The sequence below is a fragment of the Erinaceus europaeus genome, chromosome 17, assembly GCF_950295315.1.
Source record: "Erinaceus europaeus chromosome 17, mEriEur2.1, whole genome shotgun sequence".
In the NCBI taxonomy this organism is placed as follows: Eukaryota; Metazoa; Chordata; class Mammalia; order Eulipotyphla; family Erinaceidae; genus Erinaceus; species Erinaceus europaeus.
The window spans coordinates 70,973,353-70,999,177 of record NC_080178.1 but is presented as its reverse complement, the minus strand read 5'-3'; positions in this window follow the sequence as shown (position 1 = coordinate 70,999,177).

The window sequence follows — 25,825 nt, the reverse complement described above, 5'->3', positions numbered from 1 at the left end:
CGTGCACAAGGACCTGGGTTCAAGCCTCCAGTCCCCACCTGCAGGGGAAAGGCTTTGCTAGTGGTGAAGCAAGGCTGCAGGTGTCTCTCTGTCTCTCTGTCCCCTTCCCCTCTCAATTTCTGTGTCTATCTAGTAATTTAATTAATTAATTAATTTAATTTAAAAGAAAGTTCAGGGAATCCCCACCATTAGTGTAGAGATTGTAGAAATTAGTGCTTCTAATCCTAGAGAACTCTGGCCTGTTGGGTCTGACTCATTCCTGGGTATATTGGGCAAGTAGTAAGATTGGTTTTACCAGCATTTCTTGGGTTAAGAGAGTGAGTGTTTTCTAACAAGTCTGGAGTGGGTCACTTTGAGGTCATCTTGGTTCTGATGTTATTTGTTTTTACTAGGGCCCTGCTTACCTCTGGCTTATGGCAGTGCAGGGGATTCAATCTGGGACTTCAGAGCTTCAGGAATGAAAGTCTCTTTGCAGAACCATGATGTTGTCTATCCTCCCACCACAGCATCTTGGTTCTGACAGATACAAATGGAGACATCCCAGCAGCAATAAGCTCAAGTGAACAGTAAGTTCCCAAGGACATGAGAAGGAGTCAACTGTATTCATGGGGAACACTGATACAGCTGCCTAGTGGCAAGGTCTGTGGATGAAGAGTCCCAAGTACTGGGAATTTCCAGTCAGTTTAGGAGAGCACACTACTGGATTCAACCTATAAACAGTCCCTGAATTTCTAGACACTGTCAAGATGTATCTGGGTTGCTTGGAACAGACTAGTACAGAAAAATTCAGATACAAGTAATTGTCCTGGGGGAGACAGATTTATAGTTATGCAAAAAAATCCTCTCATGCCTGAGGTTCTAAGGTTCAGGTTCAGTCCCCTGCACCAGCATAAACTAGAGTTGTGCAATGCTCTAGGAAACGAATACTGTTAATAAATAAATTAATGAACAGTTGCCCTCCTGGGACATTCATGCAGGTAGAGGCGGGTAATAAACATCAAAAGTCAGAACAAGGGGAGTGAGAAATAGTAGGCTAGTCTTGGTGCCCAAATAAATATGTGAAGGGAAACTAGGGGAAGATACAGTTTCAGGGAATGAATCCACTTGCCAACGCCCATGTCCAGCAGAGAAGCAATTACAGAAGCCAGAACTCCCACCTTCTGCACCCCATAAAGAATTTTTTGATTTTTATTTATTTATTTATTTATTTTTTCCTCCAGGGTTATTGCTGGGCTCGGTGCCTGCACCATGAATCCACCGCTCCTGGAGTCCATTTTTCCCCCTTTTTGTTGCCCTAGTTGTTGCAGCCTCGTTGCGGTTATTATTGCCATTGTTGACGTTGCTTTTGTTGTTGGATAGGACAGAGAGAAATGGAGAGAGGAGGGGAAGACAGAGAGAGAGGGGAGAGAAAGATAGACACCTGCAGACCTGCTTCACCGCCCGTGAAGCGACTCCCCTGCAGGTGGGGAGCCGGGGGCTCGAACTGGGATCCTTACGCTGGTCCCTGCACTTTGCACCACGTGAGCTTAACCCACTGCGCCACCGCCCGACTCCCAAGAATTTTTTTTATTTATAAAAAGGAGACATTGACAAAACCTTAGGATAAGAGGGGTTCAACTCCACACAGTTCCCATCACCATCTCTCCATATCCCATCCCCTCCCGATAGCTTTCCTGTTCTTTATCCCTCTCGGAGTATGGACCCAAGGTCATTGTGGGATGCAGAAGGTGGAAGGTCTGGCTTCTGTAATAGCACAGCTTTCTCAGCCACTCATCTGGGTTGCTTCCAGGTTTTAGCTATTACAAACTGTGCTGCTATGAACTTAGGTGTACAAATACCTTTTTGGTTGGGTGTTATGAAGTCCTTGGGATATATCCCCAGGAGAGGAATTCCTGGGTCATATGGGAGGTCCATGTCTAGCCTTGTGAGAGTTCTCCAGACTGCTCTCCTCAGAGGCTGGACCAATTTACATTCCCACCAGCAGTGCAGAAGGGTTCCTCTGTCCCCACTGTCTCTCCAGCATTTATTGCTGCTGTCCTTTTTGATGTATGCCATTCTCACAGGGGTGAGGTGGTATCTCAATGTTGTCTTAATTTGCATTTCTCTGACAATCAGTGATCTGGAGCAGATTTTCATGCGTTTCTTAGCCTTTTGGATCTCTTCTGTAGTGAATGTTCTGTTCATATCCTCTGCCCATTTTTGGATGGGATCATTTGCTTTTTTGTTGCTAAGTTTGCTGAGCCCTTTATATATTTTGGTGATTAGTCTCTTGTCTGATGTCTGGCATGTGAAGATCTCCCATTCTGTGAGGGGTCTCCTTGTTTGTGTAGTTTTCTTTGGCTGTGTAGAAGCTTTTCAATTTAATGTAGTCCCATTGGTTTGTTTCTGTTTTAGTCTTCCTTGCAATTGAGTTTGTTTCATCAAAGATGTCCTTGAGGTTTAGGTTTAAGTGTTCCACCAATGTTTTCCTCTAAGTATTTGATAGTTTCTGGTCTAACATCCAGGTCCTTGGTCCATTTGGAGTTGATTTTTGTTTCTGGTGAGATAAAGTGGCTCAGTTTCATCCTTCTGCATCTTTCAACCTAGTTTTCCCAGCACCATTTATTGAAGAGAGTTTCCTTTCTCCATTTAATCCTTTGGGCCCCCTTATTAAAGATTAGATGTCTATAGGTGTTGGAACCCATCAAGAATTTTGATCAATACTCCCAAACGGGGAGAAATGTTAAGAAAAGATGACCAGAGGGCTCTGAACTCCAACTCCATCAGGACCCAGAAAGAGGAGAGGAAAAAAGGGAGGACATTTGGAGGTAGCAATAGATGTATGTGTGACTTGGAAAAAAAAGAGAAGATGAAATCATGGGGGAAAAAATGGGAAAATATATATAAATAGAGACAGATAGTTCTAGAAAAATAGTCAACCCACATCTGCAACACTGAGTGAACTGCTATAGCTTCCACTGGAGAGCATGGGGACACAGAACTCTGGTGGTGGGAACAGTGTGGAATTATACCTGTTATCTTAGAATTTTGTAAATCAATATTAAATAACTAAGAAAATAAAAATAAGAAGACATGAAGGAGGTATTGAAGCAAAGCAAAGAGATATGATCCAGGAGAGGAGATAGTCAATACAGAGACCCCAAAGATGGACATTTTCCTGCATATTTAAGGAATAAGAAAGGTGATCAGTGGGGCTATTGCAAACTTGGTAAGGAAAGTGGATTCTAGATTTAAACTAAAGTGATAACAGAAACTGACATACTCTGGACCTTGTAGGTCACTGGAATGCCCTTGGCCTCAAGCCTGGCAGTGTGAGGACCCTGCTGAGTTCTCTCTGACCTCACTTAGGGAGGAGTTCACAAGGCAAAGAGCAGTTGTGAAAGTGTGAATGGGTGAAGGTTCATTTTCTGCAGTGCTGAGCAAATTCTAATCAGCACTTGCTCCATGTTAATATCTGCATTTACACTGTAAACACAGGAAATAGATGCTCTTGGTTGGGTGCTCAGAAAAGTAGACTTAGATAAGACAAACTGAAAAAGATTTGGCTAACTTGGGCCCTTCCTTTCATGCCAACACATATAATCAGCTCAGCCAATAAGTTTCAGTTCCCAGTCAGAAACTGAAATGTCAGGAAGGTACACAACATTTTACTTGATGGTTTGAAAAGCTTCCCAACTTCATTTTCCCCCCTCTTTATAACAGAGTTCTTTTCTAAAAATATGCATCAGAATGTTTTTTTTTTTAATTTTCTTTTACTATATTAGAGACTGAAATTATAAATGAGGAAGCACCAGGTTTCTAGATCAAGAGAAGTCTGTCAGTACCAATGCTGCAGCAACTGGTTTCCGGGCAGCAAGAAATCTAAAAATAGCAGCTTGTGCGCAAGCCAGCAGCCAGAGGCACACTGACAGGTCCAAATGAGGTAAAGCCCCAGGCCAGCCACTTGTTACTTAAATAGAACATTCACTAGTGAATGACATTTGCTTGTTTCTGCAAGACCATCATCTTAAACTGCAGAGTCAGGCCCAGCCCCTAGTAGCACAGCCCAGCACAGGCTACAATGTGTCTGGTTTAACAAAGGAAAAGCAGCAGAATTCCCCATCCCACCTGGCCATTTCAGAAAATTTGTGGTGATGCAGACATAGCTGCCTATGTCTATCAATCCCTGCTCTATGCTAACAGAAATGAAGCAGAGCCCTTCCCTCCAAGAAACTTTAATGTCTGTTTATCCTTAACTAAAGGCAAACATGTTCAAGTTGTAAGACTCAGACAAGAAATCATTCTAGAAAAAAACTGTCTTTTTTTGTTTGTTTGTTTGCCTCCAGGGTTATTGCTGGGCTCGGTGCCTGCACCATGAATCCACTGCTCCTGGAGGCCGTTTTTCCCCCTTTTTGTTGCCCTTGTTGTCGTAGCCTTATTGTGGTTATTATTGTTGTTGATGATGCCGTTCGTTGTTGGATAGGACAGAGAGAAATGGAGAGAGGAGGGGAAGACAGAGAGAGAGGGGAGAGAAAGATAGACACCTGCAGACCTGCTTCACCTCCTGCGAAGCGACTCCCCTTGCAGGTGGGGAGCTGGGGGCTCCAACCAGGATCCTTACGCTGGTCTCTACGCTTATCGCTTGCTTAACCCACTGAGCTACCGCCCGACCCCTAGGAACTGCCTTCTAAAAGGTTCACGGAAGGCTGGCTGGTGGCCCACCTGGTTGAGCACGCGCGTTACAGTGCGCAAGGACCCGTATTTGAGCCCCTGGTCCCCACCTGCAGGGGGAAGCTGCACGAGTGGTGAAGCAGGGCTGCAGGTGTCTCTCTTGCCTCTTCACCATGTGCTTCCTTCTCAATTTCTGGCTGTCTCTATCCAATAAATAAATAAAGATAACAACAACAAAAAAACTTTTAAAAGGCTCACTGAACACCTATTATGCCCACATGGGCCACTAGAATTGCGTGCTCACTTTCTCTTTCTCCCCCAAAGAATATTTGCTTCTTTATAAACTTATCACAGGCCATTTTCTTCGTACAAGACAGAAAACATCTATAAAGAAAAATTAAGTGTTACCATAATGTGGTCAAATTTGTAAAAGATAGTCCTATTTTGGCATACTTCCCAATACTTGACATTTTATATAAATATTATATGGTGTCATGCTTGTATTTGCTGTGTATAGTTACATATTCATACGTAGACCTCTATGTACATATATATGATGAAACCAGGAGAACTATTTTTCTATTAACTTGCCCGCATTATATAAAAACACATTTTATTATCCAAGTGAGCTATTTCACTGGTGCATAAGATACATTCTTTTATTCTTTTTTTTTTTTTTTTTTTGCCTCCAGGATTATTGCTGGGGCTCCGTGCCTGTGCTATGAATCCACTGCTCCTGGAGGCTCTTTTTTTCCCTTTTGTTGCCCAGGTTGTTTTATCAGTTTTTGTTGTTACTATTATTGTTGTTATTGATGTCGTTGTTGTTGGATAGGACAAAGAGAAATCGAGAGAGGACGAGAAGACAGAGGGAGAGAGAAAGATAAGACACCTGCAGACCTGCTTCACTTGTGATTTGACTCCCCTGCAGGTGGGGAGCCAGGGGCTCAAACCGGGATCCTTACGCCCGTAGAAGTTAACTATCAAGAATGTATTTATCGGGGGTCGGGCGGTAGTGCAGTGGTAGCAATTCATATATTGCTACTGCTAATAAAATAAAAACTTGCTGCAGTGCAAGTCATGCAATGCATGTCTGTGTGATGATCACATCATCTGTCTGTACAGCCAACCTCTAAATGCTGTGTGTTGAGTTTGCTTCCAGTTCTAACATAATAAAACACCATCACATCCTTACACATAATCATTCACATTTATTTCAGGTTCTATAAATGAAATCATTACATCACAAAACACTAGTTATTTTCATTATACAGACATGCATTGCATGACTTGCACTCCAGCACTATTTTATTAATTAGCCGTAAAAATCTTTGAAGCGTGTGTGTGTGTGTGTGTGTGTGTGTGTGTGTGTGTGTATACTTCCAGACAAGCAATGGTTGTCATTGCTAAAAAAAAAAATTTTGAATTTGATAAATTTACAAGGCATATTGCTTTATTTCAAATGCTATTTTCCCCCTTTATTGGGGAATTAACGTTTTACAGTCGACAGTAAACACAATAATTTGTACATGCATAACTTTTCTCAGTTTTCCACACAACAATACAACCCCCATGAAGTCCTCTGCCATCCTGTTCCAGGACTTGAATTCTCCCCCATACCTACCCCAGAGTCTTTTACTTCGGTGCAATACACCAACTGCAGTTCAAGTTCTGCTTAGTGTTTTCTGATCTTGTTTTTCAACTCAACCTGTGAGTGAGTGAGATCACCCCATATTCATCCTTCTGTTTCTGATTTATTTCACTTAACATGATTCCTTCAAGCTCCATCCAAAATGGGCTGAAAACGGTGAAATGCCATTTCTTTGGTTACTAATAAGTTAGCTATTAAAAATGTATTTATGAACCAGTGAAATAGCTCACTTGGATAGTGTGTGCAACTCAACTTCTAGCCTGGTCCTCAGGTCATTGAAAGAAGTTTTAGTCCCATGGTTTCTTCCCCTTGCTTTCTCTCTCAGACCATCTCCAGCAAAGAAAAAAAAAAAATGCATTATATAAAACACCGGAAGTCTTCACTCCTCGTAGTTATGGAGGGGACAAGTAATCAAGTACAACTCTACAATAATACAGAGAAGGCTTCTTTCACCTAGACTTTATCAAGATCAAACTACTTTGCTAGTAACATATCATCTCCAGCAGCAATAGGAATAATATACATAACACTATATAATAACTAAGGAAAACTACAAAAAAGAAATTCGAAAATCTGTGAAATGTTCGCAAGAGCATGACTATCAAACCCCATTAGGGAAGGAATACCTTTGGGTATTTGGGTAACAGGAATATCTCCCGTATGAATAGCGGGCCCCTCGTGTCCTGTAGACACCTTTCTTATTGCAAAGCCTTTGTGATCCTTCATCTAATGTTCTCAACCTTTTATTTGCCCTTGCAAATTTTTTCAGCTAGGTATGATGTTGAAAATTGATTTCTATTTGTCTCACCTTTCCTGATAGTCTTAAGGAACTGCACAGAGTTGTTTGTTTGTTTGGACAATATTTTCCCCCATCCTATTAATGTTCCATTCAAAATACGAGGACAGTTTTAAGATCCTAAAATCTCACTTTTGACTAATGAGAACCCCATGTAAAAATAGCTCCTGCCCTGATAATTACAAAGGAACATGAGTTTTTCTTTCAGCCTCTGTGAATATTAGCTAGAGAGTATTTCTTTTTCATTGCTTTATGCCCTGTATGACTGATACACATATTCAGTTCCTTAAAGAAACATGAAAAATATGGTCAAGTACAGAGAAAAGTTGGTGAATATATTGTGAATTTGGACACCCCTATGAAAATATCAGTGGCTACTCCTAGAATTAAGTATTTAAATATTACTGGGGGAGGGAGAGAGAAAAAAGAAGCAAAATATTTTGAAAAGTAAGAAAAATATATGAAAATTTGAAACTAGTTTTGTATAAAGTTACAACTTGATTTGAAGATAATAGGCTTGATTAAAAGAAAAGAATGAAAATTTAACAAGAACTGTATATTGTGAGGAAGGAAGAGAGGCTTCTGTTTTTAAAGCCAGCACTATGCTAATTTCTTTGCAATTGCTGACATGTAATCCTGGTAGAAATCCTGATTGTGTGTGTGTGTGTGTGTATCCATTTACAAAGGACAAAACTTGGGTTTATAAATTTCCAAGGTCAAGTATGAAGATAAATGACAGATTTAAGATTATAGGCACAACATTTGAAACTGACATTTCCCTAATAAATTAACCTAAAAGAGAAGTATTTGAATACATCTGCCTGACTCTGAAGCATATTCCTTTATTCTGTCCTTTTGAGGTGTACTTAATTACTGTTTCCAGTGCTCAGGAATGGAGTCTTGGATCCATTATGTAACTTACCCAAGGACATTCAAACCAGATGTGTTTTTTCCTTTTGTTGCCCTTGTTGTTTTATTGTTGTAGTTATTATTGTTGTTGTTATTGATGTCGTCGTTTGATAGGACAGAGAGAACTGGAGAGAGATGGGGAAGACAGAGAAGGGGAGAGAAAGACAGACACCTGCAGACCTGCTTCACCACCTGTGAAGCAACTCCCCTGCAGGCAGGGAGTCGGGGGCTTGAACCAGGATCCTTAGGCCGGTCCTTGCGCTTTGTACCACGTGCACTTAACCCATCATGCTACCGCCTGACTCCTCCAGATGTATTTTTCTCTAAAGCCCTACATTACCTAACATCAAGGAAAATAAATATTCAGTTGTTAAGAATAAATCTTTTGGGACAGGAACTATAGGTGAATGCAAAAAAAAAAAAAGAAGAAGAAGAAGTTGAGCAGCATTAATTAAATGAAAGTTAAGCAAGTGTCACCAGTACTAAATCGCAAAGATTTTTTTTTTTTTCCATTTCAAAAGAACCAGTCCTGAGAAAGCCCCTACTGCTGAGGTCAGGATGTTAAATGTAATTGATTAGCTCTGCTCTAGTGTGAATAATTAGATAATTATTAAATTATTTAATAATTAGGTAATTATTAAATAACTCATCAACAGGGCAAGCCACTTGAAACAAGTCCTTGGGAGAGGCCAAAGAAACAGGAAGGAAATTTTGCTCAGAGAAACCCACAGAGCTGAATCCCCTGAAATTTCAGTCCTGTAACAAGCTGTACCACACAGTAGTGACTCTCTGTTTTAAAAATTGAAATTAGAGTTTAAAAAAATCCTCCCACAGAGGGCTGAGTGTTGACTCATCCCATAAGGTGCCTATCTTCTGTGCATGAGGACCTGGGCGGAAGACTTGCTCTCCACCTGCAAGGGGTTAGCTGCAGGTATCTCTCCTTCTATCTGCCCCCCGCCCCCAGCTTGTATCAAAAAAGCAGGTCACATGGAACAATGAAGTTGGGTAAGAACTGAGTCCTAGCAGTAGCCCTACAAGATTGAAGATGATGATGATTGAAATATCAGTCATGAGGAGTCGGGCGGTAGCGCAGCGGGTTAAGCGCATGTGGCGCCAAGTGCAGGGACCATTGTAAGGATCCCAGTTCGAGCCCCCGGCTCCCCACCTGCAGGGGAGTTGCTTCACAAGCAGTGAAGCAGGTCTGCAGGTGTCTGTCTTTCTCTCCCATCTCTGTCTCCCCCTCAAAAGGAAATAGATATTTTTTTAAAAAAAAGAAAATTTAAAAATTTTAAAGAAATATCAGTCATGTACAAATTCTTTATTTTATTTATTCCCTTTTGTTGCCCTTGTTTTATTGTTGTAGTTATTATTGCTGTTGTTATTGATGTTGTCCTTGTTGGATAAGACAGAGAAATGGAGAGAGGAGGGGAAGACAGAGAGGGGAAGAGAAAGACAGACATCTGCAGACCTGCTTCACCAGTAGTGAAGCTATTCCCTTGCAGGTGGGGAGCCTGGGGCTCGGAACGGGATCCTTACACTGGTCCTTGCGATGCACAAATTCTTTCAGGACATTTAAAAGGAGTTGCAGAGGAACAAAAGAAAATCTCACTCAGAAAGACACAGTAGGTCTTTGTTGGTGGCTGGACTCATTGCCGGGGACAGTCCAGGCGCTAGTTTCCATGAGGTCTGAGCAGGTCTGACCCTAAACCCTGCCCCCCTCCACGGGTGAGATATGACTGGTCCCCCTGACCTCAGGAATTTATGACGGCTGGACCCCCAGACATGGGCGCCTTTCTACACATGCCACACCTCCCCCCTTCTCTTCTTTAATTAAAAATCATAGATTACTGTGTGTGATTAACTTAAAAACTGCCAGTAAACATCCTGACGACTCAGTTGCCTCCCTTTCCCCCCTGCTACACTAAAGTACCTGCAATCTACCTCCAGAAAATGTCTTTTTTTAAAAATTTTATTTAAGAAAGGATTAATTAACAAAACCATAAGGTAGGAGGGGTATAACTCCACACAATTCCCACCACCCAATCTCCATAACCCACCCCCTCCCCTGATAGCTTTCCCATTCTCTATCCCTCTGGGAGCATGGACCCAGGGTCATTGTGGGTTGCAGAAGGTAGAAAGTCTGGCTTCTGTAATTGCTTTCCTGCTGAACATGGGCGTTGACTGGTCAGTCCATACTCCCAGTCTGCCTCTCTCTTTCCCTAGTAGGGTGGGTCTCTGGGGAAGCTGAGCTCCAGGACACATTGGTGGGATCTTCAATCCAGGCAAGCCTGGCCAGCATCCTGGTGGCATCTGGAACCTGGTGATTGAAAAGAGAGTTAACATATGAAGCCAAACAAATTGTTGAGCAATCATGGGCCCAAAGCTTGGAATAGTGGAGAGGAAGTGTTAGGGGGGTACTCACTGCAAACTCTAGTGTACTTCTGCTTTCAGGTATGTATTTTGCAGTAGTTTACGGATACGTGTGAACATATGCTCTCTCTCACAGAAACTGGTGTATATCTAGGTTATGGGACTTTGTTAGGAAGTGAACCACCAGAGATGAAATTAGAATGTGCTATAAAAGGAAAGGTCTTAAAAACATCTTAAAGCTTGTTACCAACCTTGTATGGTAATCTTTTACTTGTGATCAAACTGTAGGTCAGAATGTGACTCTGCATTGTGTTGCTCTGTGTTTGGGTTCATGGTTACATCAGCCTTCCCCCTGCCCCCGAATTAGGGGTATATCTTCCCGCCTTTCCTGTCAATAAATAAGTTGTCCACCTTTCTGAGGCTGCTCTCAGAAAATCCTTTGGCCATGTGCAATAGTCTCGTCTACAAATGATCCATAACCACAGTCTTAAACAGATTTTAAAAAAAATTTTAATATGGATATGGAGAATGATCTAGCATTCTGTATTTTTTAATATTTATTTATTCCCTTTTGTTGCCCCTATTGTAGTCATTGTTGTCATCATTGTTGGATAGGACAGAGAGAAATGGAATGAGGAGGGGAAGACAGAGAGGGGGAGAGAAAGATAGATACCTGCAGATATGTTTCACTGCTTGTGAAGCGACCCCCCTGCAGGTGGGGAGCTGGGGCTCGAACTGGGATCCCTAACACTGGTTCTTGTGCTTTTTGCCATGTGCACTTAACCCTCTGCATTACCAGCTGGTGGAGATAGCATAATGGTTCTGCAAAGAGTATTGCATCTGGAAAGAAAAGAAAAGAAAAGAAAAGGGAGCCGGGAAGTAGCGCAGTGGGTTAAGCGCATGTGGCGCAAAGTGCAAGGACAGGTGTAAGGATCCCGGTTCGAGCCCCCAGCTCCCCACCTGCAGGGGGGTCACTTCACAAGCGGTGAAGCAGGTCTGCAGGTATCTGTCTTTCTCTCCCCTTCTCTGTCTGGGATCCTTACGCTGCTCTTTGTGCTTTGAGCCACATGCACTTAACCCACGGCGCTACCTCCTGACTCCCTTAAACAATTTTCTTACAAGCAGCAAGTCAATAGTATCTAATTTTGCAACTCATGGCACATGATTGCTCTACTCAGGGTGATCTTTCCATAAGAAAACAATTTGTAGAAGTTCATTGTGTGCTGAAGTGAATATGCCATATACCATATCACTCAGCCAACTAAGCCAGCATTCACACAAACCCCTATCAAGGGCTGATTCTTACCTGCAGTATTCAAGTTTCATTGTCAGGATTACATTCATTGTTTGTGACCGTATAAATCATGACTGGGATAGCAGCGTCTGAAGAAGCAGGAAGAGCAAGCTAACGTATGAGAAACCATTCAAATCCATAGTCAGATAGTTGTTACTCATCATGATTTAAAAAATCTGTCCCATGTGTAAGATCTTCAGAATCTGCTTGTTGAGTTTTATGTCTCGCAGTCTCTGGGTTCCCCCTGCTGGCATAGTAGCTGTAAAAAGCTAAACCACTGCAAACTGTTGTGCACTGCCCAAAATAGCAAGCAAGACCTTAAAAAAAAAAACAAACCATAAAATGATACTTATATACCTTTCCCATATTTGGGAGCTACTCTCTGCCCTGATCCAGCTTTTCAAGTTCTGTTTCCAATTCTGACACCCTCTCCCCAGACAATACTCTTGATCCACCTGCATGTTAGCTGTCGTGTGCAGGCAAAAAAATCAGTAAAGTCATGGACCCCTAGAATATATCTAAAATAGACATTTTTCCCACCAGGGTTATTGCTGGGGCTCAGTGTTGGCACTATGAATCCACCACCTGGTGGCCCTTATTTCTTTCTAATTTTTCTTAGATAGGACAGAGAAATTGAGAAACGATGGGGAGATAGAGGGAGAGAAAGATACCTACAGACCTGCTTCACCTCTCATGAAGCTTCTCCCATGCAGGTGTGTCATGAGCTAAGGAATATGAACAAAGGACTCACTCAGAGAGCATGTCGGGGTAAAACAATAATTTTTACTTATTTAGATGCCATAGAAAGATCACACAGTTCATACAGCACGCAGCCAACCGGACAGCCCTCTCCTTACTTAATAACCTACCTGTACGCAGGTATGGCTCTTGACATGGTCACCACCTGCTGTGTTGCCAGGAGGAGATCCTTTAGTTCTGCTGGTACAACCAGATAAGCGAGGGGGCTCTGGCAGTTATGAAGCTAAGCTACTGAGGCTAGCCACGCGTGCTTTAAGCTTAGCCACACCGACAGCATGCCACTCAGTAACGGTGGAAATTGCTTGCTTTTAGCTGGTTTTCTGAGCTTCTGTTTATACTTAGCTTGTCTCTGCTTTCAGAGTTACATCTCCTTTGGCAAAGTTCGGGTTAATGTCTTATCTAATGCACACATATGTTTCTGTCTTATCACTGTGCGGCTGCACTATGCTTACTAAAGTTACACTTGGTTTACAAGTTTATGTTCACTACATTTATATATTCACTACATTAGGTTTACATGTTCACTACAAGGTGAGAAGCAGGGGCTCGGACCCGGATCCTTGCACTTCGTAATATGTCCATTTAGCCAGATGTGCCACCGCCTGGCCCCCTGGTTATTTTTATTTATTTATTTGCCTCCAGGGTTGTTGCCAGGGCGCGGTGCCTGCACCACGAATCCACTGCTCCTGGAGGCCATTTTTTCCCTTTTGTTACCCTGGTTGTTTTACCATTGTTGTGGTTATTATTATCGTTGTTATTGATGTCATTGTTGGATAAGACAGAGAGAAATGGAGAGAGGAGGTTCCCTCTCTATTTCTCCACAGAGAGGGCTAGAGAAAGACAGACACCTGCAGACCTGCTTCACCGCCTGTGAAGCGACTCCCCTGTAGGTGGGGAGCCTGGGGCTCGAATCGGGATCCTTGCCTTTGTGCCACGTGCACTTAACCCACTGCACTACTGCCCGACCCCCCTGGTTATTTTGTTAAAAAGAAAGAATAGCATAAAGGTTCCACCTGGGAGTAGGGATTTCTGGGTTCAGATCACATTTCCCCACTTAATTTCTTCGGGGATAGGTTTTGCCACTGGAAAAAAAGAGCAAGTGTGGAGTACCGGGAAATGCATGTTGCTTTCCTTTGTTGCGCACTACGTTACCAGGCATGCGCATGTGCTGACGGAGTGTGATCGTTTTAACTGGAAGCATAGATGGGACAAAGCAGTGGTTCTGTAAGAATTCTCCCTGATCCAACAGGGAGCGGAAACCTGCACGTGAACATGCCGGCTGACCTGGGTTCAAGCCCTTACTCCTGCAGGAGCGAAGCTTCCGGAGCAGTGAGGCAGCGCTGGGGGAGCAGTCGGTCTGCCCCTCAGACCTACCTCTCTCTCAGGTTCTTTCCTTCTCTACCAAAATCAATCAATCAGTCAATCGATCAAATGACCTCAGCAATAACCCGAAGCCTCAACAATAACCCTGGTGGCGATTTGAAGAAAAAAAATCTGTTGCATATGTTAGTTTTAATATGTCTAGTTAAATATTTTTTAATTGAGGGGTTAACACTTTACAGAGTACTCATTAACTTATGCAAACAATGTCACTACCTACCAGGCCCCCAGTGTTCAGCCTCTCCCTCCCTTCCCAGAGTCCTTTGCTTTAATGAAATATACCATGTCCAGTCCATGTCTCACTCTGTGCTCTCCACCCCGCTTCCCAGAGTCCTTTGCTTTGGTGTAATTAAAAAAAATTAATTAAAAAAAGAGAGCATGTGGAGAGCTCACATCTATTATTTTTCTTTTCCAGAAATCTGTAAGAATTATCTATCATTCTGCAAGGAAATATTTGCAAAAGGAAAAACTCAACAACTTAAACTGTATTTAAAAATGTATCAGTATTAAGTAAAAGGAGTCCAGGAACCCAGGTGATCAGCTCCACAAACAGATGCTTAGATCTCCATGACTCAAAAGATCATGAGCAATAGTTATATTGTAGACAAAATAAATAATAAAGAAATAAAGAAATCCCCAGGACCAAGTAGGTCGTTTCTGGCTCATGAGATGGGTAATAGGCATCAATATGCTGTGAGATGATCCTTAGAATCTTGTCACATACTATCATTCCTAATTATTTGTAAAACAGACTTAGTTTTCCAAAGGAAACTCCATGGATTTCACATAATGTTCAAAAGAAAAATAAAATGGTGGGGGCGGGGGTGAGGGGACTAAGGAGGTTCTCCATTTATTTAGGATACTCTGAACCGAATGAAGATGCTCTTAAAAAGGAAATTGTATCAGTCTTCAATATACCAATATGCAATGAGCCATGCCTTTGGAGGTAATGATATATTTGTTTCCTAGATTTATTACCACACAGGAAGGGTCATTTAGGAATATTTTGGGACACTTCAGAATGTCTGAAAATATCTACTTGAATTTAATGAACAGATAGAAAAGTGATAAATGCTTTGAAATACTTAGGGCAATCCCACAGGACAAAAAAATTGTGGTGGCACACCAGGTCAAGTGCACATATTGCAAAGCTCAAGGACTGGAGCAAGGATCCTGGTTCCAGCCCCCAGCTCCCTACCTGCGGGGGGGCGGGGGGAGGTGTCATTTCACAAGCAGTGAAGCAGGTTTGCAGGTGTCTATCTTTCCCTGTCTTCCCATTCTCTCTCAATTTCTCTCTGTCCTATCCAACAGCAACAACAGCAACAAAGACGACAATGGGGAAAAAAAAAAAGATGGCCTCGGGAGTCCGTAGCACAGAGGGTTAAGCGAACCTGGCGCAAAGTGCAACGTGAGGATCCCAGTTGGAGCCCCTGGCTCCCCACCTGCAAGGGAGTCGCTTCACAGGCAGTGAAGCGGGTCTGCAGGTGTCTTTCTCTCCCCCTCTTTGTTTTCCCCTCCTCTCTCCATTTCACTCTGTCCTATCCAACAACAACGACATCAATAACAACAATAATAACTACAACAACAATAAAAACAAGGGCAACAAAAAGGAAATAAATATATTTTTTAAATTATTTTTTAAAAAAAAGAAAAAAGATGGCCTCCAGGAGCAGTGGATTTGTAGTGCAGGTACTGAACCCCGGAGATAACCCTGGAGGCAGATGATGATGATGATTATGATGATGATGATGATGATGATGATATTATCTGGTCCAAAATACTAGTAGTCTGCTCTTGAAGTGAACAAAGAATGTAGCATTCCATAAAGGATGTTAACCAGGGATCTTTAATAGGGAAAGCAGCTTGTGGGACTAGTTCTCTCTGGAATCCATTTTGGAAAAGTTAGCATTGGATCGACCTTCTCGTGGTGCATCCCGTGAGTACCCATTCATTGGGGAAACTGACGATCCTTCCTAGCCGACTGAATCCACATGGATCCCAGTCACTTTCAAAGCCAGCAACAAGCAGCTCCTGACAGCTTTCAACCTGACGCTGTTGACTGGCTACGGAAGAAGGGCAAATGCTAGAAGAAGAAGTTATAGACGCAAAAGAGTCAGCTTCTGTCACTAACTAGCCCTCACTCCCATAACACATGTATTTCCAAAAAATTCTTTTTTTTTTTTTTAATTGGGACAAAACTATTTCAATCCCGGTAGCTCAGGGAAGGAGGACAGAAGTAGAGAGATATTTTCAGGTGGGCCCCTACCCCAGACACAGTGAGTCAGAAAACCAACACTCCAGAGCATTTATGGTTCAGTCCTCTTTCCTTAGCTATTAGGGTGCTTAAATCATCAAAAGCTTCCCATCGCGGGACACATTTCTTGGTAGAAAATGAACCACTGCCTGCCTACTGAGACCAGTGTCAAGACTTTGACACTGCATGCCAACCTTGACTCTAGCCCTAATTCACAATGTCAGGTTTTTTTCTCTTTTTTTTTTTAATAAAATTTTTTATATTTATTTTATTTATATATTCCCTTTTGTTGCCCTTGTTGTTTTATTGTTGTAGTTATTATTGTTGTTGTCATTGTGGTGGATAGGACAGAGAGAAATGGAGAGAGGAGGGGAAGACAGAGAGGAGGAGAGAAAGATAGACACCTGCAGACCTGCTTCACCGCCTGTGAAGCGACTCCCCTGCAGGTGGGGAGCCGGGGTTCAAACCGGGATCCTTATGCCGGTCCTTGTGCTTTGCGCCACCTGCGTTTAGCCCGCTGCACTACAGCCCGACTCCCTTTTTCCCTTTTTTTTTTTTTGTTTTTTTCCTCCAGGGTTATTGCTGGGCTCGGTGCCTGCACCATGAATCCACCGCTCCTGGAGGCCATTTTTCCCCCTTTTTGTTGCCCTAGTTGTTGCAGCCTCGTTGCGGTTATTATTGCCATTGTTGACGTTGCTTTGTTGTTGGATAGGACAGAGAGAAATGGGGAGAGGAGGGGAAGACAGAGAGAGAAGGGGAGAGAAAGATAGACACCTGCAGACCTGCTTCACCACCCGTGAAGCGACTCCCCTGCAGGTGGGGAGCCGGGGGCTCAACCGGGATCCTTACTCCGGTCCCTGCGCTTTGCGCCACATGCGCTTAACCCACTGCGCCACCGCCCGACTCCCCCTTTTTCTTTTTTTTTACCAGAGGCCTGCTCAGCTCTGGTTTGTGATGGTGCTAATCCATTGAACCTGGGAGCACAAAGCCTCAGGCATAAGGTTGTTTGCATAAGCATTCTGCTATCTTCCCAGCTGAAGGGCTTTTAAGAGTCAGAGAAGCAGAGAAGTCTGGATAAAGAATTTTTTTATTGTTGTTGTCATTCTTGGAGATATATATATATATGTATGTAATATATATATTATATATAATATATATTATATAATATATAATATATAATATATTATATAATATATTATATATTATATTATATATATAATATAATAATAATAATATATATATGTAATTTTTATTTATAAAAAGGAAACATTGACAAAACCATAGGATAAGAGGGGTACAACTTCTCACAATTCCCATCACCAGAACTCTGTATCCCATCCCATCCCCTGATAGCTTCTCTATTCTTTAACCCTCTGTGAGTATGGACCCAAGGTCATTGTGGGATGCAGAAGGTGAAAGGTCTGGCTTAGAAATTTTTTTTTAATCTTTATTTATTTATTTTGAATAGAGACAAAGAGAAATGGTGAGGGAAGAAGGAAAAAGAGCAGAAGAAATAGAGAAACACCTCCAGACCTGTTTCACCACTCGTAAAGCTTTCCCCCTGCAGGTGGGGACCAGGGGCTGCAAGGGATCCTTGTGCACTGTAATGTGTGTGCTTAACTAGGTGTGCCACTGCCTGGCCCCGGCTAAAGAATTCTTAAGGCCATTTTTTCCACATTCCTTCCCGAAACATCAGCCATTAAGCCAGGCCTCTTAGCTGGGTCATCTCTGGCAGGTCCTTAAGTCTAGAGGCTCAATTTTCTTGTCTCTAAAATAGAGTGACTAAAAACAAATGAAATCAGAGATCATGTTGCAGAAGTTCTTGGCTCCACCATGAGAGTAAGTGCTCAGCAGATGCTAAGATTTATTTTTCCTATTAATAGTAATGAGGCAGGTCTTCTGACTCTTAAGTTCACAGGCATTTGATGACTGGGAGCTCAAGTAGACCTCTGCATCTCCCACATGTAGCTGAGCAGGGATTTTTCCATGAAGCTCAGACTGGAAATGGGAAATCAATGAACTAAAGCAGAAAAACAGTTTGTTGGTGCCAGGCCCAGATTCGCTCATGCCAGAACCTCAGGGAAGCTTCTCTTTGATACCAAAACAGTACATACACAAAGAAGGGTTGGGTAATGATTCATGATTTAGTGTTGAGTACATTCAGAAGGTAAAAGAGAGGGAGGGGGTAATAGAAGTTAAAAGCTTGGGAGTCGAGTGGTAGTGCGGTGGGTTAGCGCACGTGGCTCGAGGCACAAGGACAGGTGGAAGGATCCCGGTTCGAGTCCCCGGCTCCCCACCTGCAGGGGAGTCACTTCACAGGCAGTGAAGCAGGTCTGCAGGTGTCTATCTTTCTCTCCCCCTCTCTGTCTTCCCCTCCTCTCTCCATCTCTCTCTGTCCAATCCAACAACGATGGCAACGATGATAATAATCATAACCACAGCAACAACCAGTATAACAAAAGGGAAAAAAAATGGCCTCCAGGAGCACTGATTCATGGTGCAGGCACCAAGCCCCAGCAATAACCCTGGAGGCAAAAAAAATAATAAAATCATGTTATGTGAGATAAGTCAGAAACAAAAAGATGAATATGGGATGGTCTCACTCATAGGCAGAAGTTAAAAAACAAGATCAGAAGGGAAAACACAAAGCAGAACTTGGACTGGCGTTGGTGTGTTGCACCAAAGTCAAAGACTCTGGGGTGTGGGGGGTTTGTTGGGTCCTGGAACATGACGGCAGAGAAGGACCTAGAGGGGGTTGTATTCTTATGTGGTAAAGTGAGAAATGTTATGCATGAACAAACTATTATATTTTACTGTTGACTGTAAACCATTAATCTCCCCAATAAAGAATTATAAATTAATTAATAAAAATCAAAACACCACTTTCAGTGTTACCTGCTGCACCAGTTAGCTGCTATTCGCCTCACCTTTCAGGTCCAACGCCTCTGGCAGAGGTTAGAAACTGCATCCGTGTGTCAACAATCGTCATGCAAACTGTGAATCCTCACCCCCAGTAAAATGATAAAAGAAATGGGGAAATGTTTCAACTCGCTTACAACTTACTCTAAAATCATCAGGAGGTTGGTCTGCTTCTACCATTTCATGAAGCATCACTGAGGAAGCGCGGGCAAGAACCTTCCTGTCGCCAGATCCAATGAGAATGCATAGGTATCATCTTAATTTCTCAGCTTTTGTTTTTGCCTCCAGGGTTATCATTGGGGCTTGGTGCCTGCACTACGGATCCATTGCTCCTGGAGGCCATTTTTCCCCATTTTTGTTGTATTTATTGTTATTGTTGTCATTGCTGCTGTTGTTATTGGATAGGACCGAGAAATCTAGAGAGAAAGGATGACAGAGAGGCGGAGAGAAAGCTAGATATCTGCAGACCTGCTTCACCACTTGTGAAGCGACCCCCCCTTCCCCCCCGCAGGGGGCTTGAACCAGGATCCTTACACTGGGTCTTTGCGCTTCACACCATGTGCTACCACCTGACCCCCTCTCAACATATTTTTATTCAACTTTCTGTCCTCCCCCCCTTTTTTGGGAGGGTAGTCTCCAGAATTTCACCACTCTGGGCTGACTTTTTCCTGATGATAGAAAGAGAGAGAGAGACAAAGAGACACAGAGAAAGGCACCACAGGACCGACTTTTCCTCTAACACGCTACAGGCCAGACTCAACCCAGGGTCAAGCCTAGGTGAGCAGGCACACTACCCCAGTGAGCTCTTTTGCTGGCCCTGGACACTCCATTTCTTAAAGCCATGTGCCATCTGTGAAAGGATCATTAAGGTCACAGGACGTGCTTCACACTGCACCCACCACCACACTTCCCTGCCCCCACCCTCCCTGCAGTAACCGCTATCGTTCTCACAAAGTCTTAGACACTGTTTGCTTCTGTTTTGCGCTGGTCTGTTTGTGCAGATTCATGTGTTTCGGTTCTCTCAATTCTACATGTGAGTGAAACTAACTGGTAGATGTCTTCTATCTTTTATTTAATTCACTAAGCACGCTCACCTGCAGTTCCATTTTGTTCCAAAGAACACGATCTCACCTTTTTTTAATTGCTGAGTAGTATTCTATGAAGTATATACCCTGTAGCTTTTTTTTTTTTCTTTCAGTTATTTATCCATGGCCAGTTAGGTCTCACTCTTTGGCTATTGTTAATAATGCATCTATACACATAGGGGTATGCATGTCCTTTCTAGCTAGGGTTTGCATGGCCTTTGGATAAATGCCAAGAGTAGTATCCATGGGTAATAAGGTTCTGTCTACTTAGAATGACTTAGTAGCTTTCTTTTTTAAAAAAAATTTTTTCTTTTATTTATTTATTATTATTTTAATGTTTACATTTGACAGTAAATATAATAGTTTGTACATGCATAACATTTCTCAGTTTTCCACATAAAAAATACAAACCCCACTAGGTCCTCTGTCATAGTTTTCCAGGACCTGTATTCTCTCCTAATTTTTTTAAAAATATTTATTCCCTTTTGTTGCCCTTGTTGTAGTTATTACTGTTGTTAATGTTGTCATTGTTGGATAGGACATAGATAAATGGAGAGAGAAGGGGAAGACAGAGAGGGGGAGAGAAAGACAGACACCTGCAGACCTGCTTCACAGCTTGTGAATCGACTCCCCTGCAGGTGGGGAGCCAGGGGCTTGAACCGGGATCCTTATGCCAGTCCCTTGTGCTTTGCACCACCTGTGCTTTAGATCTTAAACCCATCCATCCCCTCTACTATCAGGTCTTCCTGATATTCCTGTCTAAGTCAAGTACACCTTATAAAATGTCTGACCTATCTGAGCGTGTGTAATTGTGCACTTTCAATTCAATCACCTATGTTTTATTCTAACTTGGTTTCCATTTAACCCAAGTCTTAAGGAGCCCTTTAGACTTTCAGTTGTAGGTATAATATATCTTAGTGCACACAAATTGTGACGGTATTTTAACCCAAGTATGAAGTCATCTCTTAATGGACACCTATTTCACAGAAGCTTTTTTAAAAAAAATTTTTATATTTATTTTCCCTTTTGTTGCCCTTGTTGTTTATTGTTGCTGCAGTTATTATTGTTGTTATTGATGTCGTCGTTGTTAGATAGGACAGAGAGAAATAGAGAGAGGAGGAGAAGATAGAGAGGGGGAGAGAAATATAGACACCTGCAGACCTGGTTCACCGCCTATGAAGTGACGCCCCTGCAGGTGGGGAGCCGGGGGCTCGAATTGGGATCCTTAAGCTGGTTGGTGAGCTTAACCTGCTGCACTGTAGCCCGACTCCCCACAGAAGCTTTTATTTCATTGCCAATGTTATGTTATGTTAACGTTATGTAACAGGACACTTTAACCAGTATGTGAGCCCACTGGGGTTCTCAGAGTTCCTTCTGATGTGTCAAGCAATAATTATATTAACATTCTTAAAAACATATTTATTTCATTTATTTATTCCCTTTTGTTGCTCTTGTTGTATATTAACATTTTATGCATTACACCCTTGATTTCAAACTTCAGAAATCTTTGGCTTGCTTCATAGAGTAGAAATAGTACTGACTAATAAAACAAACCTTTCAGGAGTCGGGTGGTAGCGCAGTGGGTTAAGCACACGTGGCACAAAGCACAAGGACTTGCGTAAGGATCCCTGTTCGAGCCCTCGGCTCCCCACCTGCAGGGGAGTCGCTTCACAGGCGGTGAAGCAGGTCTGCAGGTGTCTATCTTTCTCTCCCCTTCTCTGTCTTCCCCTCCTCTCTCCATTTCTCTCTGTCCTATCCAACAACGGCAACATCAATAACAACAAGGGCAACAAAAAGGGAATAAATATTTTTCTTTAAAAAGTGACTCATTCTTTAAAAAAAAAAAAAAAAAAACCTTTCCATGAAAATGAAGGAAACAAGTATGTATATTTAACAATAAAAGGATTCAGAATCTGCAAGAATCCTCTTATTAGAGTGGCAACAATGATGCCATAAAATGAAAATGGCATCATACCATTCGATATTTGAATAAGTGAAAGCAGATATTATTATCCTTATAAAATATGGAACTTAAATATATGATTCAACATATAGTAATATACTTATTGTACCAAACACTCTTGGAATCAGAAATGATTTTCTCTATTCTGTGTGTAAAGAGACTGGCCCGTCAGAGAAATTGGCATTTCAGAGTGGACTCCATGCAGGTGGTGAAAGGTCAGGACTCTGTTTATAGTGTGAGATCCCGGTTCAGGCCCTGGTGCTGCATGTGCCAAAGTCCCGCCCCAGCCATCCTTGCTTTCCATTTCTCTGACTCTTCTTGTGAAATAAACAAAACACTTCAAAGAATATGGGAGGGGGGCAGGTATCACTTACTTACTGTTGACCACAGCTTCCACGGGTCCTTTCTCCTGCTTTCTGGCATGTGAATACAGTGGGTGTGGAGCAGATCCCACCGGGAAAGGCAGTTCTCGGAGGCAGGCAAAGTCTCAGGCAACACACACAAGATACTCAATAGACCTGTTTCAAGACCCTTTCAAAGGACACATATACATACATATATCAGAGTGGAAATTGGAATAAGAAGGTGCAAAAAAAATGCTAGTGAGGGAAATTGAACCAGGGGAACGGTAAAACATAGACGTGACCTATACATTCTGCTCGAGGCCCAAGGATAGTTCTCTGGATAGCTTTCATGCTTGGGCACATAGATGACCAGGCTTCAAAGCCCACATAGAAGGGCTCCAGCACTCGGGGAAGTCCTGCCATGATGGTCCCTCCCACTCAGACTTTCTCTGTTTGAAGTAAAAAAGAAGGAAAAAGTGAACCTAGAAGGAGACTCTGTGTTTCACACACACACACACACACACACACACACACACACACACTCTCTCTCTCTCTCTTTCTCACACACACACACACACACACACACAGACACATACATCACACACCGCCAAAAACAGACACACACGTCACACCCTACATATAGGCACACACACTCACATTCATACACAGACACATACATCACACCCCCAACACAGACACACATACACACACACACACACACACACACACATTCATGACATCCTACACACAGAGACACACACACCCCTCACCCACCCACAATTTTGTTAGGAATTTAGAAATTTTCAGTACATAAATATGGAGTAGAATACTTGCTTGTAGCCCTCAAACAAGAGACAGTTAAGAGGGAAATGATTAAATAAGGATAACAATATAGATTTTGATTAAAGAACCAAGAAAATAACTGAATGTACAGGAGATGAAAACTAACATTCATTTCATGTCTACTTCATGCCAAGAATGTGGAATTATGACTACAATTTTTTTACATTTATTTATTTCCTTTTTGTTGCCCTTGTTTTCATTGCTGTTGGATAGGACAGAAAGAAATGGAGAGAGGAGGGGAAGACAGAGAGGTGGAGAGAAAGACACCTGCAGACCTGCTTCACCTCCTGTGAAGTGACTCCCCTGCAGGTAGAGAGCTGGGGGGTCAAACCGGGATCCTTTGGTTGGTCCTTGTGTTTTGTGACACCTGCGCTTAACCCGCTGCGCTACCGCCTGACTCCCTATGATTACAATTTGACACCCACATAATTTGATGGAATATAATTTCAGTGCATAGACTAGGGAATTAAAGTGTGAACATCAACCTGGGGGCTGGGTAGGGGCGCACCTTGTTAGGTGCACCTTATAGTGTGCAAGGACCCAGGTTTGAACCCCAGTCCCCAACTGCAGGGACAAAGCTTTGTGAGTGCTGAAGCAGTGCTGTAGGCATCTGTTTCACTCTTCCTACCACCTCATTCCCTCTTCATTTTTGGCTGTCTCTACCCAATAAATAAATAGAGAAAGATAATTAAAAAAGAAAAGTTAACCTGCTCATTCAAAATCATGCGGCCACCAAGTGTTTGAGTGAGGATTTAAACCTAGGAAAGACCAGACTGATGCAGAAAGGTTTTTACTGTGCAAGGAAGGGGCTTTCTTCACATCGCAGGCATAGCAAACAGGAGAGGGGGAGTTGGGCGGTAGCACAAAGGGGTTAAAGGCATGTGGTGTAAAGTGCAAGGACCTGCTTAAGGATCCTGGTTCCAGCCTCTGGCTCCCCACCTGCAGGGGAGTCGCTTCACAGGCGGTGAAGCAGGTCTGCAGGTGTCTGTCTTTCTCTCCCCCTCTCTGTCTTCCCCTCCCCTCTCCATTTCTCTCTGTCCTATCTAACAATGACAACAACAATAATAACTACAACAACAATAAAAACAAGGGCAACAAAAGGGGAAATAAATAGATAAATATATTTTTTAAAGTTAAAAAAAGAAAGAAAACAGGAGAGGATGTTATGGTGCACACTCAGGGGTAGGAGAACACCATCACTACGAGATTTGGAAAGAGACATTGGGTACAGTGACTACGAGAGGGCAGTGGAGGGGAACTTGGAAGGAAGACAGCTGCAATGGCATAAGGTAAAAAGAAATGTTCGATTGCAGAGACATCATAGAGATAGCGAATAGAGAGCCTCTGATAGAAAACCTGATCTGTAAGAAACATAGTATCTAGACAGAGATCCAGGTCTTTTCTTGCACAGCTCCCGCACAGCAAGGAAGTCACCCCTTTTTAAAATTGATTTATTAACGATGATTTATTCCACTGCAGAATACTGTGCCCCAGGATGGTTCCGTAGCCCCCATGTCCACTTGGTCGATTCCAAATTATATTCCTCCATGAGGATAATTTCTGGAACCATCCGTTCCACCCCGGTTCCACGGCTGCCAGTTCTTAGCAACATCGCCCCGCCAGATATTCGTCGGGATGCGGCATCATCTAAGTTCATTTTCCACGTCTACGCTCGACCGGACCTGCCAATATACGCGGATATCTTCACCCACCCTGTCCAACGCTTGACGTCTCGTCACCCAATCTGGTCCCCTACGCCTACACTGAACTTCTCTGTTCCAGTCTCTTGGAAACAGAGTTGGCAGTCAGCTGAGGTACAGAACAAACACCTCATCACAGACCCCTGCAAGCGTCAACCCGGCTTTGACCTAGCACGTTATGATTGGGCCCTCCTCAATGGCTATCGAACAGACCATGGCCGGTGCGCCGCTATGTTCCATCTCTGGGGAGCCAGAGACGACCCAAACTGCCCCTGCGGCTACAGACAGACTATGACCCACATAGTCAACGACTGCCACCTCTCCAGATTCAAAGGAGGTCTCGAAACTTTACATCAGGCTCAACCTGACGCTGTTGACTGTCTATGGAAGAAGGGCAAACGCTAGAAGAAGAATTAACGATCAACAGGACCTTAGAATAAGAGGGGTACAATTCCACACAGTTCCCATCACCAGAGTTCCACCTTCCCTCTCCTCCACTGGAAGCTTCCGTTCCATACTCTGGGAGTATGGACCCACAATCTTTATGGGGTGCAGCTGGTGGACATTCTGGCTTCTGCAGTTGCTTCTGTGCTGGGCATGGGCGTAGGCAGGTGGAACCATGGGAGTCCTTTTCTAAACCTGTCTTTATATATGCATGTGCTGAAGGAAGGCAGCCCACTTACGCATCTGTAATGTGAAAAGAAGCTGTGCTTATCTGACACCAGGGAGTGCTGGCTATGAGGAACTGCAGTGGCACTGAAGCCCAGATGTCAGCCAGCTTGCTCTCCACGTTGCTTGTAGGAGCCGCTGGCCAAGGGTCCTCCATCTGTCCTCATGGCAGTTCAGACGGTGAAGGGAATTCATGAGGTACTGGGTTTAACACGGTTGGTTTTAGAAGCTTCATTAGATTA